We start from the raw sequence: 6,228 nt of genomic DNA, 5'->3' as shown, positions 1-6,228 counted from the left end.
TTTCTGAGCCTGTGGGCGAAGTCTGAAAGCCCCCTAGAGCATGGCGAGATGGAACTAGGGAGAACCTCACAGCGCCTGAGAGAAGAAATGGGAGCCTGAGAGGTCAGATGATAGCACAACAGGGAGGGCATTTGCCTTGCAAGCGGCCAACACCGTTCCCATCCCCTGCATCCCACAGGGTCCCCTGACTGAGCAATGCCAGGAGTGATTCCTAAGACAGAGTAACCGTTGAGAGACTCTGGGTGGGACCCCAAAGCTGGAGTGTCCCCTGAAATGCCTGGAGGAATGCCCATTCCCCCTTCAGGCACTCTTGAGAAATTTGTTGAAGAAGCATCGAACTATGCAGATCTATATGGGTATAGTGATTCAGAGGCAGGAAGGGCCAACTCAGTGAGTCACTGAGTTGGAAATGCTCCTTCCAAGGAAGGTCCCACAGGAGAGAAAGGAGGGATGTGTGGAGGGTATGACGTCGGGGAAGGCTGCTCCCCACAGCAATGGAGGGAGGCCAGGGGAATCTGTGGCTGTGACTCAGATTTGGAGGGCGTCTGATATGGGATACATGGGATTGATCTGTTTCCTTTTTTTTTTTTTTTTGACACCAAGTTTAATAAAATCTTTACTTGAAAAAAAAGTCTTACAAAATACCATTCTTCCAGTCAAAGCAATTTCCTCCTTAGAGTAAATGTAAGTTTTCTGCCTTATGAGAGTTTACAATGTCAAGGGGGAGTCATTTTTCAAATAGTCTCGTAGCTGCAAAATCTACAAAAGTAGGTTTTTTAAAAGTGCCTTAAAATACTAAAGCAAGTAGTATAACTGTTGACTCTATTTTAAATTTTAAAAGTTTCTTTAGAATGATCCATATGGTATACACAACATCACAGCTAGTACAAAAACTGCCTGTATTTAGTTTGAAACAAAAACAATGCATACAAACAATATTCTTTGAAAAAGAATTCAAAATGTTGCCATTGCATCATACAGAAAACTCAGACAAAAGTGTTGACAGTATTTAGAGAATTAACAAAACAAGTTGGATATTAAAGCACTCAAACATTACTTTCATTTTTTTAAATGTCATTAAGAATGAGCACCTGCTGCCAAACTAAGTCAAAATGTGTTATTTTCAAATCACATGATATACATATTATGTATGTAGATACATAATATATATACAAAAAATGAATTAGGTTTTAAAATGTAAATTCCCATCTACTAGTTCTTTTGCTGCAATCTGGCTGCTTTGAACTTTGAAACTCTCTTTGTAGTTTCTTCTGAGGCTTCAGAGAGAACTTCTTTGCGTTCTGGGATGGTGGGCAGCAGAGGATGAGTCCTGGCTGGGTGTGGTATTAAAGAAGATGAAAAAATTTCTTTTTCTATTACAGTTCCAGAAAAAGCCTCTGTTGTTCCCGAGAAAGACAAAAGGTTTTTTTTGGTGATTTTGTTCTTCTTCCAAAATACTTTCACCAGTATCACTGTAAGAGGCCTCTTCACAGCTAATGCTTCTCAAAATGCCCCATTTATCATCAAAGTCAGCAGCACTATTTTCACTGGTATCACTGCAAACACTGTTTCTCCCTGCTGCGAGACTTCAGGATTGACTTACGTGGGATATATTCTCCATTCACAACATCAACGAATACTCTGTAAATGTCAGCAGGAGTCCTGATCATAGGCAGTTCTTGGGCTGAATGGCTACTGCCAAAGCTGTTCTTTCGTTTGCGTTTGGCTTCCTCTTTCTTTTCACTGAATTTTAAAGTGGTATTTTTTCCAGTATTTATTCGAACCCGCTTAGGTTTGACGGTATGAGAAAAATATATTGTTGGTATAGAATTTTCTTCAGCATCTAAAGCATCATGATCATTTTTGTTATTGTCATCATCATCATCTTCTTTGTCGTCGTCGTTGTCGTCATCGTCGTTTTCTTCTCCTGCTTCGTTTTCTTCTCCATTACTATGAGAATTTGAACCATTCACTGAACAGTTCAACTTACTGTTCATTTGGCCATTGAACAGTTGTGCATTTGTCACATTCTTGTAATTGCTGGGAGAAAGAGAGTCTATTACTTGATGCATCATATTCACATTTACATTTTGTTCATCCTTTTCCTCTTCAGATGATGTTGTATCTTCTCCATTTGTGATCACAGTACCAGACTTACTATCGAGTTCACCCAGCAATTCTTCTTGTCTCTCTAATTCTTCAAGTCGATTCCCACAGATCCTTATCAGCAAGCAAATCCTTGGATTTTACAGTATTTGCAAAATCTGCTTCAAAAAACATCTGAAGTTTTGGGCTTGGAGTGAGGTTTATGAGCAATTCGGTATTTTGCTTTAAATTCAAAGTCACTTTTAATTTCTTCTCTGAATGTCACCTGCAGCATCACTCATTTTCTGCAAATCTTCGGTGAAGTCATCTGTCAATTCAAAATCTTTCATCATTTTTTTTTTAAATCATCTATTGTTTTTCTTACATGTTCTTTCTGATGTTTGACTAAGCCCACAGCTTGCTTTGCTGAGCACTTTGCAAACCAATTGTCCCCCAGTAAAACGGTGACTTCATTGGTATGGACAAGTTTTCCTGGCATGAAGGCAAATGGGCCAAATGGCACCATGATATTATAAGACAACTTATCAGGCAAAGTGCTGAGTCTTTCTTGCAGTGCATCATAATCATTTTCCACCTTCTTCCAATGCTGGATCTTCTCTGGCAGTTAGTGACCAACGACTGAAGTAAGAGGCCTGAAAACTCACTAGATGAAACGAACATCTCAATGAAAAGCCTCTCCAAAGGAGGAACGGCAGCTGAGGACGGGAGTCAGTGAGCCAGAGGATGAGATGCAGAACAACTCCATAGAGCAGAAAAGATTGGAAAAGGACCTTTTCCTGCTCCCCGAGCCCCCGGGGGGACCAGCCGGGTCTCTCCTTGCTCCCCCTCAGCGAGGCGAACGAGTCCTAAAGCGGTGTTTATAGAGACGGGGAGGAGGCCGGCGGCTGCCCAGCTGCGCCCGCGTGCTCGCCCTCAGTCACCCCGCGCCCCGCGTCGGGAAGGCCGCTCGCTGCCACCGCATCTCACACGCGCAAAATAGGGCCGCTATCAGATTCCTTTCCCCTAAGACATTTCCGCACCCAATATGACAGGCTTGGTCTTTTTCTGTCAGCCTATTTACTTCCAAAGGCCAAGTCAAAACAGCATCTCCAAGAAAATGTCTTCTCTCCTTCTCTTTGAGCACCACAGCAGGATGACTTCGCCTCAGGGACTTTCCCTGTCACCTTGAATACCTGCTAACAAACAGGTTTGGCCAGTGTAGAATTAGGCGATTGAATTTACTAGGTATAATTCTGTAACCCTTTCATATAAGTTTTATCTCTTTCTATAACCAGGCCATAGGAAGTTGGGTCTTAGCCCCCTAGCTAGAAAACTATTTCCTCGGGTTAAGGATATTTGTTAGTAGGAAGGAAAGCAGGATCCCTGCTTATCCCCTTAATTGACATCAGTTATTACATCTAGGACCAGGAACTACTTCGATATGTAAGAAAATTAGCCTTCCTTTTATCCTCTGGCTCCTAACTGAACTCTTTTCTAAGATTACAAAACACCTAAAGCCATGTGTATTTGTTTTAAAATCAAACAATATACATTGACAGTTCCTGTAGTTTGAAAGAAACAAATACCCTACCACTTTTGCCACCACTCCGGCCCCCTGACTTGATCCTTTTGTCTGTTTATATGTGTTGGGTGTGAGTTCGGTGGCCATTTCTATGTTGGTTTAATTCCAGTGGTGCTGGAATTTAATTTAATTCCCTCAGTTCTGTTTGGTTCTGTTGGTCTGTTTAGGTGGTATCTCAGCCCTTCATCCTATTTTAAATCTCCCTCATTAACTTTTCATCTTCAGTTATTTAGCTTCTCACACTCACTAGCCCTCTCAAATAGACTGCTGGTGGCACTCTCACCTCCAGCTTCACTACTGTTTTCATCAAGGGAAAAAGATATCACCACCGTGAACTACCCTCTGATTGGAGAGTGGAGATCGGGAGATATCTTGAGTGACACCTCTTATGAAATGCTGATGGTCCCTCTTCAGTGGCTTGTCCTGCAGGATATCATCATTAAGGTGACAGGTGAGAGTCAGAGACAGACAGGTGTCAAAGTCAGAGATATCTGGGCTGTGAGTCATTCTCTAGTCACATCGATATTGCTTATAGGTTCTCTTCTTTTATAATTTCATTCCATCAATTTATTTATTTATTTATTTGGTTTTTGGGTCACACCTGTCAGCGCTCAGGGGTCAGAAATCAGCACTCAGAAATCGCTCCTGGTAGGGTCGGGGGACCATATGGGATGCCGGGATTCAAACCACTGTCCTTCTGCATGCAAGGCAAACACCTTACCTCCAAGCTATCTCTCCAGCCCATTTCACTCCATCTTAAGACTTGTTCACTTGGGGCCAAATCCCAAATCCCAGCATCCCATATGGTCCCCGAGCCTGCAGGAATGATTTCTGAGCGTAGAGCCAGGAAGTGACCCCTGAGCACTGACAGGTGTGACCCAAAAACAAAAACAAAACAGAACAGGGACTGGAGAGATGGCATGGAGGTAGGGTGTTTGCCTTGCATGCAGAAGGACGGTGGATTGAATCCTGACATCCCATATGGTCCCCTGAGCCTGCCAGAAGCGATTTCTGATTGTAGAGCCAGGAGTAACCCCTGAGCACTGCCAGGTGTGACCCAAAATCCAAAAAAAAAAAAAAAAAAAAAAAAAAAGCTTTCTTATAAAATAGAGTAGATAAGACCCTTGGGTTTATGTTACTTGTAGAATTAGGTTATTGGGATTGTTTGGTATGTTTCCCCTTATGCCCCAATAGTATTATGTGGCACAATTCTTTTTGCACACATGCATTAAAATTGAAAAATGTTAGATTTTAAGAGGAGTTATTATCCATTAGGGATGAGAACTCAGTAATTTATAGTTAAGAGGGCCCTCCACTCTGAATAGTTGCCATAATGATTTGACTTAGGCTTTCTTCATTCTTTTAGCTTCGAGAAAAGTTATGGAGTCTGTTGGGAGAGACTTCCTCCTCCCAGGACACTACTGCAAATGATGAGAAGTCTAAAGCCATTTCCTGGCTCATTGGACTCGACCATAAAGGCGGGTTGGCCTAGAAACTTGGAGGGTGTCTAGAATGAACTTCTGTTACCCCTTCCCCAGTGCCATATGCTAATCTCACCTAGATGGTCATACCCACCCACAGCTGGGAGGGGTCTGCGGTTGGCAATTAAGGGGTGGAAGGGAGGGAGGGAAGAAGAGGGAGGGAGGGAGGAAGGAAGGGAGAGAGAAAGAGAGAAGAGAAGAGAGAGAGAGAGAGAGAGAGAGAGAGAGAGAGAGAGAGAGAGAGAGAGAAAGAGGAGAGATGGTAGCTGGGTTGGATGAAGAGCAGCAGGAGGGGCCGGGAAGGTGGCGCTAGAGGTAAGGTGTCTGCCTTACAAGCGCTAGCCAAGGAACGGACCGACCGCGGTTCGATCCCCCGGTGTCCCATATGGTCCCCCCAAGCCAGGGGCGATTTCTGAGCACATAGCCAGGAGTAACCCCTGAGCGTCAAATGGGTGTGGCCCAAAAACCAAAAAAAAAAAAAAAAAAAAAAAAAAAGAGCAGCAGGAAAGAGGCTGCTTAGCTCAGAAGCCGGCACAGAAATGCACATGGCGGATAGGGCCTAGAAATAAAGCTGGATTTCTCCTGAAACTTCAACTCACTGCCTGTGAATCATTTCTCTCCCCTGCAACCTACAGACTTCACCAGCCAAAGAAGCTACAGGCACCAGGCCAAGCTGAGAAAGGCCTCACCATCCCCCAAGGACTCTAAATTTTATATTTAATCAACAATATTTAAATTATAAAATATAGAGTCCTAGTGTGGTGGGGAGGCCTTTCTCAGCTTGGCCCAGCATTTGTAGTCCCTTCGCCGGTGGGTCTGAAGGTAGCAGGGTAAAGGTGGAGAAATGATCCACAGGCAGTGAGTTGAAGTTTCAGGAGAAATCCAGCTTTATTTCTAGGCCCTAACCGCCATGTGCATTTCTCCACATGGCTTCTCCACTAAGCAGCCTCTTTCCTGCTGCTCTCCAGCTGTGTCTCCTCTCTTTCTCCCCTCCTCCCAGGCAACCCCTTCTTACTAACCATAGATCTCTCCCAGCTGTGGGTGGGTCTGGCCATCCAGGTGAGATTAGCATGTGGCATT

The 6,228-nt window shown here is 43.7% G+C and overlaps 1 pseudogene; it reads right to left on the bottom strand.

Moving 5' to 3' along the window:
• Positions 1–1,186: 1,186 nt before the first annotated feature.
• LOC125995953 (unconventional prefoldin RPB5 interactor-like) lies at positions 1,187–2,766 on the bottom strand (annotated as a pseudogene).
• Between the last annotated feature and the right edge of the window lie 3,462 nt (positions 2,767–6,228).

The sequence above is a fragment of the Suncus etruscus genome, chromosome 18 (assembly GCF_024139225.1).
Source record: "Suncus etruscus isolate mSunEtr1 chromosome 18, mSunEtr1.pri.cur, whole genome shotgun sequence".
NCBI classification, from domain to species: domain Eukaryota; kingdom Metazoa; phylum Chordata; class Mammalia; order Eulipotyphla; family Soricidae; genus Suncus; species Suncus etruscus.
This window is presented reverse-complemented; position numbering and strand designations above follow the sequence as displayed.